The following is a 14,921-nucleotide window of genomic DNA, read 5'->3' as shown; positions in this document are numbered from 1 at the left end:
TGAGTCAGTTTGTCCTTTGCCTTGTCTCCTTCCTCAGATTTGCTTATGCTATTTTCTCTTTGCTTTTTGGGTTTGTCTCCGGCCTTTTGCTTTTGTGCACATGATTTTGGGTGAACGATTTTGACAGGGGCGACAGTGGGTCTTTTATAAGGACACATTGTCGGAGGTCGGTCGCTTTCAATTTTTTTTTTTGCACAGGTCGCGTGTAGAAACACGTGTATAAACGCGTGTATCCTGTCTGCACAGACTGTTCACGTGGATATACACGCGTTTTTGGATGGGTGTATACACGCATTTTTTTACGGGTGTATACACGCGTTTCTGGATGGGTGTATACACGAGACTGCCTTTCCTGTTTCTATGGTTTGCAGGCTGATAGGTGACTTGAATGATGATATTTGTGTGAGTCAAGAGACAGCCCATGATGTACATGAGGATTATTTTTACAGATTCTTTATGGATATTCTAGGTTCTTCATCCGATCCATTTGCATACAGCAATTGGCTGATGGAGATGCTAAATCATTTTGGGTGCCATCCTGGTCCAGTTGAGCTTATAGAGTACATGTATGCCCATCTCCCTCCTTCCATGCTTGGTGTCTATACCCCTACCGCGAGTATCCAGGGCACTTCAGTGCCGTCTATGCCCGACGAGACAGCATGCAGCTTCTCCTCTTCCACGTCCACCAAGGAGACATACCTCGTCCCAGACACACTCACGCACACCCTCACAGCCACCATCACGTGCTCCCTCAGAGCCACCGTCACGTCAGGGCTCACAGCCACCGTCACGTAGACAATCCCCGAGTCGTCGTGACTCCACCCGCAGCAGTAGGAAGAGTGGGAGTGGAGGATGCAGCAGGTGCTTTGGTAGGGGAGGTGCGGGAGGTAGTAGGGCACGAGGTGAGAGAGGAGATAGAGGGAGAAGAGTTAGAGGAGGAAGTTTGGAAGAGGAGGAGATGAGAGAGGTGGAGAGAGTGATCTGCTATGATGTGAGATGGATAGGGGCGGGATAGTGATGGATGCGAGGGGGAGGGAGGTAATGGAGTACATGCGTGGGGTAGTATCAAACTTGTATAGAAATTATTTTATTAAATTTAAAGATCAAAATAGCCGATTAGTTGGGGAGGTGATAGAGGCTGTACATAGTCGGTACCCCAATCCCCCACATGCTACATTCTCGGATGTATGGGGAAGGACGCGAATAAGGGAGATCTTAAGTAATAAAAGATCTCACCTTAAAAAACTCGCGTACGATGACCGGCTAAATGTAGCTGCGGGTGGCTATCCTGTCGAGAAATGTGCCACTACACATAAACGCGAGTGGAAGGAGGCAAAGAAACGAGCAGAGGGTGGCGTGAAGAGCAGGCAACATGTGGAGGCACGACGGATCCAGATGGAGACCATTGGATCTTCGCATTTCGGATCTGGCGGCGTCGAGTCATGGGAGGCAGAGTTCGTAAGTATCTTGCCACTTTATTTGATTGTTTACTTAATTCATTGATTCTATGATTGTTTTAATCTTACAAATTGTGTTAATTATGATACAACGACGGGTTACAAGGAGGAAACCCACAACCCACGATACTACGTATGCTCGCCGGCATAGCAGACGTGACACGTGGGCCATCTTCAGAGCCGAGGGACGTATTACGGACGCGTAGTTTGAGATGGCCATGAGACCATACAGTCGACAGGTACTTGAAAACTCTAAACGAATGATTTTGGTTTATTTAATTACATATATATATACTTATATACTATATATTACTTGAACAGGCACAAGCTGCTGATGATCCACCCGCCGCCACTGCAGAGGGTGGACGTGAGCACTACTCATCGGACATTCCGACCGATGTGAGCTCATCTGAGCATGAAGGGAGCATCGAGTCATCATCTGGGTCTGAGTAGTACTCAGACTTATAGTATCACATTCCATATTGAGGATGTGGTTGTATATATTTTTTTGTAAACTGAAGCCATGGGCTACTTCGAGATATGGACTCCCTTGTATATATGTGTGAAATCTTGATAGTAGTATTGAATCGTGAATCGATAGTATTACATTCATGTCTGTCTTGAATCGTGTATTGACAATGTATGCATTCATGTTGTTCTTGTCTTAATCTTCCTCGTGGATATGTTCTTCGTGGATGGTCTAATGCACCAAAAAAAAAAATCCAGAGAGTGTTATTGGCTGCTGGAATACTGGAACAGCATTCAGGCACCAAATAGCACTCTCTGGATTTTTTTTTGCTCTCTGTTCGCGTGTATAAACGCGTCAGAACTGCTAAAAGTCGCGTGTATATACGCGGATAATCTGTAAAATACGCGTGTATAAACGCGTCAAACTTAGAAATACGCGTGTATAAGCGCATCTAAAGTAACAAAACGCGTGTATAGACGCTTGTATCAATGCGTCTAAATGCATCTGAACTGACAGAATGCGTGTATATGCCCGTGTATGAGCGCGTCTGAGCAGTCCTATACACGCGCTTTTACACGCATGTCTCTGGCCGCGATGATACATGCGCTAGCAACAGGCCCGCTACTTTTTTTCACGTCATTTTTAGCGGCTAGGAGCGCGGGTATGAGCCCGATCCCTTGTAGTGTGGAGTCATGGACGAGAGAAAATCATATAACTGCTGGGGACTCATGCCCTGCGGTGTAGGGTCAAATGAAAAATCAAGACTGTAGTCGAGCGGCGGTGAGTCATCACCCATGGCCTGTTGGACAAAAAACCATATGACAAACTTGTGCGAAATGAAAATTACACGGTAAACAATGAAAGAACCATATGACAAACATTAACAATGATAAACAACAATGGTAAAACCATATCAATTTGCACCTGCACTAGTGATTATGACGGTAAACATTAACAATGGTAAACAATGAAAGGACCATATGACAAACATTAACTTTCCTAAACAACAATGGTAAACCATATCACTTTACACCTTCAATGTCATAAAATCATTATAAATATGTCATAACTATTTGCATAATCATTAAGATACATCATTTTAAAAATCATGATCTATTCTATCATCCTCATTAAGATCAGTAGCCCCAAAGAGATCTATGTCTGTGTACATTTTAAAAATCATGATCTATTCTATCATCCTCATTAAGATCAGTAGCCCCAAAGAGATCTATGTCTATGTACATTTCAGCATCCTCATCATTAAAAGTCCCTTGATGAAGGATGTCCTCACCATCTATGTCTTCTTCCTCAACATGTTTTCCAGCTTCATTGGTTTGCACCTCTTCATTTGGATCTTGCTCTAGTTGCTCCTCTTCATTGTTGATATCGGCTTGTTCTTGCTGCTCCCCACCACCCTGTGAATCCACATCACCCTGTTGTTTAAAAATTTGCTTATTGCGGGGGGCGACTTGAACCACAAATAGCCAGCGTGGATCTTTTGGATCCGCTTCAAAGACAACCTGCTCACAATGCTCTGGGCGCACAAAAGTATCTTGCTGATCGGTCCATACCTTTGTGGAGTCCACTTGGATGAGGCCACTCTTGTCTCTACGTAGAGTTGCATGTGGCCCATTTGTGATTACCTTGAACCACTTCACATCAAAGATAAACAACTCAAAACTTCTGAAGCCAACCTTTAATATGTCTTGAATGGTTCCAAAGTAATCAAGCATTCCAGTAATTGTGTTATCATCATCACTTGCACTTGCACGACTTTCTTGAACAAACTATGCTATGACACCACAATCAAAGGTTGCTCTTCTTTGGTCTATTCGTTCTACTCGAAAATGACGTCCATGTGACCAAAACACCCCATATTTGTGATACTACAAATAGCACATAAAGATTGTTGATGGATAAACAAAAACTGAGACATGTAGAGAAAAAAAAGAGAGACATGTAGAACTTAAACACTTACATGCCAATCGCATCCTTTTGTAAGCTCCTCCTCCTCCTCTGTTATAGTTAAACCATCACGTTTGGCTTCTAAAATTGTAGCTTCTAGCCATCTACCCATGGGAAAGTCTGGAAGAGCTTGCATACCTTCTGGATATGGGAGATTTCTTGTAGTGCGATTCCTTCTGAAACTTAAACGATCTTGTACTCACTGTCGCTTGAGAGCTTCATATGTCTCAATCCACTTCTCCATTACATGAGAGTTCAAGATGCAAAATTTGTTAATTTTTTCCCTCAAATTGTTATCCATCTTTCTCTTAATGCCTTGGCCTTGAGGTTCCTCACCAATGACTCGCCTGTTAGACTCTTGAGACCATAGTCGAGGTATCTCTGGATTTGAAGAACTTAAATATTTAGTGATGTAAACAAGGGACTCTTGTATTAGTCACCCTTCTGACATACTACCCTCCGGGCGAGCCATTTGGCGAACAAATCCCTTTAATGTCTTCATAAACCTCTCCAAAAAGAACATCCATCTTGAATGGACTGTTCCAGCAACTGCAACCTCATCTACGACATGAACTAGTAGATGCATCTGGATTGTTAATAAACTTGTAGGGAAAAACTTCTCTACCATGCAAACTGCCTCTATGGAGTTTAAACGCACTGTCTCCAAAGTGTCTCTCTTTATCTCTTTTGAAGAAATCCAACGAACCAATGTGCTAATCTTATAGATAGTAGCTCTAATGTCTTCAATGAGGCAATCTTTTATTGCTATGGATAGCACAAATTGTAGAAACTTGTGCCAATCATGACTCTTGAGGCCACTAAGATCATCATCCTTTGTAAATGCACTTTTCAAGCAATGCATAAAAACCTGTAGGAGTCCGAAACTCTGAAATTGTTCTCTTCACTTGTTGTTCCTCCATCTTACTAAAAACCCATGGGGCTCTTGGAAGTAGCACCTTTCCATTGGGTCTAGTGCGAGCCCACAACTCTTGCATGCAACCTATCTCTTCCAAGTCGTCCCTTTGGCCTTTAGTCTCCTTTTTTTCTGTCATGGTCTTCCACAGAATGTCAGCTACATTCTGGAAAATATGCATCGGGTCAAGCAAATGGTTTATATAAGGAGATCACCCCAATAGGGGAGTTGGTGAAAGATAGAGAGCCTCTTCATCCCAGGACATCCCAAGTTGCCTCATTCCTCCCATTTGATCTTCCAATCGCTTGCCTTCAGTGCACTTGGAGGAGGTCTTCCTAGATTACCATCCCGCAATTCATGATTTTCTAGAAGATACCTAACATATCCTTGGTAGACATTCTTTCGTAATGCTTTTGAGTATCTTGAATCAAGTCGAGGACCACATACAGGACATGCATTGTAACCCGATATAGACAAACCTGAGCATTCTCCATAGCCAGGCCAATCATGCATTGTCCACATGAGAATACCTTGCACAGTTACAAGTCTTTGGCCACTCTGCTGCTTTGACATGTCCTTCACTTCAATTCCGTTCCACAAGGTGCGTAACTCATCAATAAGTGGTGCCAAATATACATCCATGTTCTTCACCCTGTACTTTCCTGGAACTACTAATGAGAGCAACAAATGACCTTTCTTTATTGCTAACCATGGCGGAAGATTATAATTCACAAGGCAAACAGGCCATGTGCTCCATGAAGAGCTCCTTAAACCAAAAGGGTTTACACCATCCATTGCTAGGCCAAGATGGAGGTTACGAGGATCTTCCCTAAAAGCCGGCCATTTCTCTTCAATGTGTCTCCATGCGGGTGAATCAGCAGCAGCAGGCACACGCATCACTTCATCTGTGGATCGAGTTGTGGCATGCCATGTCATCAAGTTTGCTATAGATTTGCACCTGAACATGCTTTTTATTCTTGGGATGATTGGAAAGTGCCTAAGAACCTTTACTGGGACAGCTTCTCCCTGAACATCTTCTCTGTATCTGTTAGAGCCACAATGGGGACATTCTTGCAAATGCTCATGAATATTCATGGCGGAAGAGGCAACAATCATTGCGACAAGCATGAATATTATTGTAATCCATGCCTATGGATTTCAATAACTTCTTGCATCTGCACGAGATGGAGGCATCTCGTTGCCGGGGGGCAATATTTGGTCTTTCAAATACCTGCAAGTATGGCAATATCTGATCGTTACTATTAAGATTTAGTCAAATACAAGTTGAAAATTTATCATTTCAACATTAGGTGTAATCTCCAAAAAATCCTTACTTGAAGTGTTCAGTGACACTTGTATTAGACCATCCAAAAATTGACTGTAAATTTAGCATCGTAAGAGATGCACGCAATACAGATATCTTGGCACCATTGTATAGTGGAAGGCGTGCAAGTTTACGCATGGCCTCTTCCTATGGTTCATAATTTGACCGTTGAGAATGTCGTGGTTGATGATCTTCATGTTCATGCTCCTCCAAGAGAGCTTCTTGTTGCTCGATGAAGACATCCAACATTTCCTCCATTGGACCTTCTTCCATTTCCTGACCTTCTTCCATTCCCTCGGGTGCTGTTAATTGAGCTCCATCTGTCACTCTCTCCTTCGATATTCTCATCCTTTTTTGGGGATGAGAATTCATAGGCGCAATGTTATCAAGATGCAGCTGCACACTTGCTTGGTTGTACGATTGAAACCGTAAATTTTACAAGCGCTCCATTGGAAATATGCCAGCGTCATGAATATGCTGGTTGCAAATCCTTCGTTTTCGAAAGATTTGGTACTTACATCGCATACATGGACACGCTATTCTCTCTTCAAGATTGAGAGGCTCCATCTAGCAAGATAACATGTATATGTAGCTCATTAAATGCAAATCATTATGCATTACACAAAGCATTATGTAAACCATAAAACAGGGCTTCTTTTTCCCAACCGTGAGGGAGATTTTAAAAATAACATTTAAAGCATCAAACGGGCTTCTTTTCCCCAGCCGTTGAGAGAGATTTTAAAAATATTAAAAAAGCGTCAAACCGGCTTCTTTTCCCCAGCCGTTGAGGGAGATTTTAAAAATAACTTATACATTAGCTTATGGATATGTGCTTTAGGCAATTACATTAGAGTATATACATATAGACATAACGTTCACATGCATGTCTTAGACATTAGATTTCAAGTCAAAAAAGAGACCGAAACGCCTTGGGTAAGTGCCAGGAAGAAAATCTCTCTCTCTCTCTAGCATAGATGTGCATAAAACAACAAGCTTGCATACTCAATTTCAATTAAAAATTACAAATTGAGAACAAATTAAAAACAACATGCTTGCATACTCAATTTCTATTAAAAATTACAAATTGAGAACAAAAAGAGAAGTAATATTAATAAAACAACATAATTGGTAATATGCTTACCTCTCAAATGTGGATTGGATAGTGCGTGTTCGAAGCAGATCTGCAAGGTAGGACACACGTGGAAGAAACAAACCTAGACACGCATTGCATACATTAGTAATAGATTCACATACACAAGCTCTCTCACTCTCTACATCTCTCACAACACACATACAAATCTTCTCTCCATACAAAATTAAGACGGTAATTAGAAGAAGGATGGAGAGAGGGGAATGAGATATACACACACATCACACATTTAACCTAATCTTCATTTACCTTAATCTCTCCACACACACACACACATAAGAAGATGAGGAAAGAAAGAGAGGCAAAACGCCATAAGAAGATGAGGAGATGGGGAGAGGCAAACCGTCCAAGAGGAGAGAGAGGAAGGGAGATCTACACACACCTTTCACTAAGTCTCTCCACACACACACACACACACAATAACAACAACAACAACAAGAGTGGATTGAATGTAAAAAGATGAAAGCTTAAAGGAGATGGACACACGCATACCTTCTCTGGATGCAGTTCAACGCCGCGCAAAACAAAGAACAATAGGTTCTCGGCTGTAAAAAACTTACGAGCGTCGGTATATTCGTTGGTATACACGTCGGTATACGCGTCGGTATATGAACTTTTGAAAATTACCCGCCTGACTTTTCGCCTCCAAGTTAACGACGGGCATACCAACGTTTGACATTTGCGTCGGTATTCTAACGTCGGTATGCCCTAAACCTCAGTAGTGTCTCAAAATCAATACCGACAAAAAACATAATACTCAAAGCTAGGTGTTAAATGTTGTTCCATTGCTGGGTAGCTATATCTGAGGGCTAGGCATTAGATTTGAAAGAAGTCAGGGGCCGACTTAATGTTACTTTGCTGCCGGAGGTACATCTGAGTTGTCCAAGTGGTGTAAATGTTCTAGTAGCACAGCAATGTTGCTTGTATTTTTTAGCAGATTTAGTTTTTGGCAAGCATATATAGTTCTTAAAGTAGCTTATTATTAAGCAATATTGAAACATATATTATAATATTAAAATATTTTTAGATTATATTGGTTGGTCCCACTTAGATCATAACTTTTCAAGAGATTTGAAAGAAAATTACAAGGGTGTTTAGCCCAGCAACTTTACAAGTGAAGGCGTTAGAAGCGTTAAGTAGCGGGAGCTAAAGTATTCTCACACGTAAAGTGAAGGTCGTAGTGTAAGGGTTACATGTTACTCAAGTCGTGTAATAGATTTGAACAAGATTTCATGAGAGTGCATATGCCTTAAAAAGCAGGCTGAAAATCAATCGTATCCTTTCTTTTTATAAAGGTTCCATAAGCCTTGAAACGACGGGTTGATAAATTAAACCTCTTTACTTATTTATATTTTGTTGTCATAGAAAGCTTTTTCGTAAGCACTGACGTCGGTCCACCAGCGGTCGAGAAGTCGGCAAGAAAGTGCAGGTTTGAGAAGCGCTCGAAGTCGGCAAGAAACTGCTCGAGAAGTCGGCTAGAAGGTGCAGGTTTCAGAAGCTTCTCGAAGTCGTCAAGAAGCTGCAGGTTTGAGAAGCTGCTCGCAGTCGGCAAGGACGCGCAGTTTTGAGAAGCTTCTCGAAGTCGGCAAGAAGGTGCAGGTTTCAGAAGCTGCTCGAGTCGCCACGAACGTTTCTACTATAAGGGAAAGAGCAGCAGCTTGCAGAAAGCCATATTCTCTCTCTTCTTCTTCTGCTGGCTTAAATCTCACCCAACGTCTTGTGCCTCAATTTCTGATCTTGACGTATTGTACGCATTCTCGATCATCTCTCTCTTCTGGAATCTGGTCATCGCTCCCAACCTTGCAAGCTTAAGCTACTTGCTTCATGTCTCCCGATGGAACCGGCAACTTCCGCCCAATTACAGCTTCCAATCACCAGCTGAAGCCAGGATCAGGGCAGCGCAGCGCGACATTGGCCGCTCAGACTTCACTACGGGATGTAGTTCTGGACGTCCTTGTGGAAGCATTGGAGGCTCCCCACCACAACAATATCACTTTCAAGGTAGCAACGACTGCTCTAGTAGTGGGGTTGCGTTTAAGCGCTAAATTTAAAGCTGGTCGCAAGCAAGACAAAGACAATGAGCTCAAACTCAATATTATTGCCCACTCAGACCAGCTGCACGTAGATAAAGAATTCGATCCAGAATTTGTCAACTCGATAGCGGCTATTGTACAAAGCCGTGACGCTGAAAAATTGCAGCAGTTGGGAGGGTTGCAGGGTCTGGCCCGGCAGCTTCACACCAACTTGGCCGAAGGCTTGCCCATTGATCAAGCAGCTCCAGATCAGCCCGACAGTCTCGCCAGAAGGCGGAAGCGCGTGTTCGGAGAGAACACATATCCCCGAAAGGTGGGCAAAACATTTTGGGGATTTTTGTGGGTGGCCTGCAATGATACTACCCTCATCATCCTCATGCTCTGCGCTGCCCTTTCGCTTGGATTCGGCATCAAGAGCGATGGCCTCAAGGAAGGGTGGTATGACGGAGCTAGCATCGCTTTTGCGGTGGTTCTGGTGGTGGTGGTCACCGCCGTGAGCGACTACAAACAATCGAGGCAATTTCAGCGCCTATCCGAGGAGAGGGGCAACATCCAAGTGCAGGTGGTGAGAGGCGGCCGGAGGGTGGTTGTGCCCATACTCGATGTCGTGGTCGGGGACATCGTGGATCTGAGCATCGGAGATCAAGTGCCTGCCGATGGATTGTTTGTGCAAGGTCGATCCCTTGCCATCGACGAGTCAAGCTTCACTGGAGAGAGCGATTACTACCTCCCTGATTCTCAAGAGCAAGCATTCCTCCGGTCGGGGTCCAAGGTGCAAGATGGCTATGGCTCTATGCTCGTCACCGCTGTCGGAGTCAACACTGAGTGGGGGCGTATGATGGCCCTGCTCAGCGACAACAGCACTGCCGAGGAGACCCCTCTCCAAGCACGCTTGACGAAGGCAGCGACCTTGATCGGTAAGGTGGGCCTCTCCGTGGCATTTGTGGTTCTCATCATCCTGCTTGTATTTTATTTCACTGGCCATTCCAGTAGCGGTGGTGCAGTTGCCAAGTTCCAAGCGGGACAAACCAGTGCTACTGAAATTATGGATGCTATAGTCCACATCCTCTCTATTGCTGTGACCATAGTGGTGGTGGCAGTGCCAGAAGGCCTTCCACTCGCTGTGACTCTCACACTAGCTTACTCCATGCGTAAGATGATGGCTGATAATGCTTTGGTGCGCCGGCTTGCGGCTTGTGAAACCATGGGTTCAGCCACGACCATATGCAGCGACAAGACGGGCACGCTCACCATGAACCAGATGACGGTGGTGAAGGCATGGATTGCAGGGAAAAGAAACATGTCTGAGGAGGAAGAGGAGTTGGATATATTGATGCGCAGCCTGCCCAGCAAATTGCAGAGCCTACTATTCCAAGGCATTGCCCAAAACAGTATGGGGAGTATCTTCATGCCCAGCTCTTCTAGCCGGCATGGTATAACCGGAGCTACTGGAAAAGAACGAGTAGAGAAACAGTTCGAAGTCACTGGGTCTCCAACGGAGAAGGCTATCCTTTGGTGGGGCTTGAGAGCCGGCATGAGCTTCCAGGAGGTGAGGGCAGAGTCGACCATCCTGCAGGTGGAAACATTCAATTCAACAAAGAAACGTGCTGGTGTGGCCGTGAAGATGTCCGACGAGACAGTTTTGGTTCACTGGAAGGGAGCTGCGGAGATCATTCTGTCCATGTGCCACAGGTGGGTGGACATCGAAGACAACATTGCAATTGAGAAGCCGATGTCTGCTGAGAAGAGGAGGGAGCTCGAAGCCACGATTGAGGGTATGGCATCTTGTAGTTTGCGATGCGTGGCATTTGCGTACTATGACATGACACAAAAACGCAGCATGAAGGTAACTGGTGAGGGTGTGGATCAATGGAGTCAGCTACCGGAGGCTGATCTGACGTTGCTGGCGGTGGTGGGAATGAAAGACCCATGCAGGCCTGGGGTGAAGACTGCAGTGGAGGTTGTAAAAGCAGCAGGCGTGAAGGTGAGAATGGTAACGGGTGACAACTTAGCCACCGCCAAGGCCATCGCTAAGGAGTGTGGGATTTTGGAGGCAACAGAGCAGATGGCCGTGGAGGGGGCCACCCTCCGGAGCTGGACGAAAAGTGAGAGGCAGGAGAAGCTGCCGAGAGTGGCAGTAGTGGCCCGGGCGCTGCCCTCGGACAAGCTGTTGCTAGTGGAGACTCTGCAGTCCATGGGGGAGGTGGTAGCCGTGACGGGCGACGGGACCAACGACGCTCCTGCGCTCCAAAAGGCGGACATAGGCTTGTCTATGGGAGTCGAAGGAACGGAAGTTGCCAAGGAGAGCTCTGACATCATAATCCTGGACGACAATTTCAGCTCCGTTGTCAAAGTGGTAAGGTGGGGGCGATCTGTTTACTTCAACATACAAAAGTTCCTCCAGTTCCAGCTTACGGTCAATGTGGCAGCTCTAACGATCAACTTTGTGGCGGCCGTGACGTCCGGGGACGTGCCACTGACGGCCGTGCAGTTGTTGTGGGTGAACCTAATCATGGATACGTTGGGCGCCTTGGCGCTCGCCACGGAGCCCCCCACTGATGAGCTCATGGCACGCCCACCTGTGGGTCGCCAACAGCCCCTCATCACCAACACCATGTGGCGAAACTTGGCTGTCCAAGCCGCCTACCAAGTTGTTGTCCTCCTTACTCTCCAATTCCGCGGAGTGACAATCTTCGGTCTCTCAGGAAATCCCGACGCCGACATGATCAACCGCACGGTCATCTTCAACACATTCGTGCTATGCCAGCTCTTCAACGAGGTGAATGCTCGCCAACCCTACCGGCGTAACATCTTCCGGGGCCTACTCGACAACCGCTTGTTCATGGGCATCGTGGCTACTACGCTCGTCCTGCAGGTGGTGATGGTGGAGTTCTTGGAGAGGTTCGCATCCACTGTACGCTTGGACTGGCAGCATTGGCTAGTCTGCATAGCTCTGGCGTCCCTCAGCTGGCCCATCGCTCTGCTTGCCAAGGCAAATCCGGTTCCTACCAATCCAATCAGCTTTCCCAACCTGCGCCAGCTGAACTTGAGCCGATCGGTCGCTGTACCTAGCGACCCCATTTATTAATTCTTTCATCCAATCGAATCACATTCCAACCATGCCCAGCCCTCGCCACAAAGTGTTGTTTATTTCGGGAACTATGCTTCCATAAAAGTCCCATAGGAGTAGAGAAGAAGAAAATACCATGCTTTCACTCTCTCATAAATCTTTTGTGCTTTATTTTCATAGCTCTATCCCTGCATGTAGAACTAGGTGGCCAAAAGAGTGTCGACGATGTCACTCCATATACTATACTACAAATACACTCCGTGTCATAAACTTGAATACCCTTGAACCCATTCAATGTTGATTCCGACAGCGGTGACGAGCATAGAGCCATAGCCATCTTGCACCTTGGACCCGAACTGGAGGAATGTTTACTCTTGAGAATCAGGGAGGTAGTAATCGCTCTCTCCAGTGAAGCTAGACTCGTCGATTGGCAAGGAATCGACCTTGCACAAACAATGCATCGGCAGGCACTTGATCTCCGATGCTCAGCTCCACGATGTCCCCGACCACGACATCGAGTATGGGCACAGCCACCCTCTCGCCGCCTCTCACCACCTGCACTTGGATGTTGCCCCTCTCCTCGGATAGGCGCTAAAATTGCCTTGATTGTTTGTAGTCGCTCACGACGGTGACCACCACTACTGCAAAAGCGATGCTAGCTCCGTCATACCACCCTTCCTTGAGGCCATCGCTCTTGATGTCGAATCCAAGCGAAAGGGCAGCGCAGAGCATGAGGATGACGAGGGTAGTATCATTGTGCAGGCCACCCACAAAAATCCCCAAAATGTTTTGCCCACCTTTCGGGGATATGAGGGCCTTTACACCGCCTAGCGTCCACCTAAACGCATGGCGTTGGGCCAATCAAATACCCCGCCGTGCATGTCTTCCTTACACACCGCCTCACGCCCACCTAATTCGTCTACCACTGTGGCCTCTTCCTCCTGCCGCTGTTTCGCCTCTGCGTGGGCAGCCAAGCTTGGCTGCCCAAATTTGGGTGCACCTATCTCCAGCCAATCGCCCTCTAGTTGGTCGACCACACTGCATTCCTTCCTGCCATTCTGCAATGATACATTGGCCGTGTTGCTTGGGGGATGCTGCAGACCAATTTCTAGCATACCGCCTCGATTTGTAGAGCGATCTCCATTGAGGTAAGCCTTGCGTTTTTTTTTCTTGCTCCTCTCTCTCCGTATCTTCTGTATTTTCTTGATGTGATCTTTTCTTCTGTATTTTTTGCATGTTTTGTATTCCTATCTCTTTGTATCTTTTGTATTTTCTGCAACATGTTGTATTTTCTGCGCTTAGCATAGTTGAGCCTAATGCACTGATACGAATGAGACATGTGGAAGTTTGCATAGTCTTCTCTCTTCCCTAAGCACTTCATAGGAGCTCTTGATTTTGAAGAATATTCAACATAGATAGAGAATAGAGAGCGAGGGATGGCGTTGTATTTAGTATATTCATATGATACAACAAAGTACATCTTCTGTGGCCTTCTTCTATATTTTCTACATGTTTTGTATTCCTCCCTTGGTGTAGATTGGCAAAAGAAGTATTCCATATCTCTTTGTTCTGCATGTTCTGTATATTCATATGATACAACAAAGTACATCTTCTGTGGCCTTCTTCTGTATTTTCTACATGTTTTGCATTCCTCCCTTGGTGTAGATTCGCAAAAGAAGTATTCCATATCTCTTTGTTCTGCATGTTTTGTATCATCTTTGTTCTGTATTATCTCTTTGTTCTGTATATAAGGCAGGGTTGCATGGTGGGGTATTTGATTGGCCCAGTGCCACACATTTAGGTGGACACGAGGCGGTGTTCTGATTTCCATCTTCTTTGATTATTGTTAATCATCATTGAGTGCTTTGATTAGTATCTAATTGAGCCCTTTGTTTTGACATTCCAGTAATCCCCCAATGGATTCCGAGAACTCGCAAGACAGTGAGTACACGCCCTTATACTCCCAATATTCTCAGGCATCCTACTTTCTTGACATGCATGTGCCAGTCACTCCTACCAATAGTTTGACACTTCCGGCATCCTTATCCTCCTCCACATTTGCATGTACCCCACTTGTTGGAGGGACTTTTTCTTTGTCCGCTTTCGGTGGTTCACCGTTTGGGTTTATGCCATACCAACAGCCCAACCCAATCGGGTACTAGTCTGTGCATCAAAGTCTGCAACCCTCACAAGCAGAGAGGGAGATCTCATCTTTGCCTCTAGAAGGGAGAAGTGATGTGGATGGGGTTTCTTCCCCCAGAAAAGGTAAAAAGCTTCCAGTAAAATGTAGAGTCCAACAATCAGATGATGCAGAGGTGCAGGAGGTTGAAGTTTCCAATAAAGCCCCCGTTGAACAAGAGAGGTAGAAAGGCCTCAACACCAAAGACCAATGTAGATGAACAAACATGGAAGAGGGAGGTTTGGAAGGATGCATGGGTTGTTCAGCTCATTCACATTCGGGGCTCAATGCACGATGAGTTTGGAAAAACTCCAAAGCAAAGGGTTGATCTATGGTCTAAAGTTGCCACTCAACTTGCAGG

General features: G+C 45.4%; 1 pseudogene across 1 annotated transcript; it reads left to right on the top strand.

The window, feature by feature from the left end:
- Positions 1-8,466: 8,466 nt before the first annotated feature.
- On the top strand, positions 8,467-12,688 carry LOC147605678 (calcium-transporting ATPase 8, plasma membrane-type pseudogene; annotated as a pseudogene). The gene has a single exon (XR_015265113.1). The product of XR_015265113.1 is annotated as a calcium-transporting ATPase 8, plasma membrane-type pseudogene (transcript).
- Positions 12,689-14,921: the final 2,233 nt, after the last annotated feature.

The sequence above is a fragment of the Cibotium barometz genome, chromosome 59 (genome assembly GCF_041138505.1).
Source record: "Cibotium barometz isolate CiBa-2024 chromosome 59, ASM4113850v1, whole genome shotgun sequence".
Lineage (NCBI taxonomy): Eukaryota > Viridiplantae > Streptophyta > Polypodiopsida > Cyatheales > Cibotiaceae > Cibotium > Cibotium barometz.
Note: the sequence above shows the minus strand (reverse complement) of the source record. Positions and strands in the feature narration are given on the sequence as shown.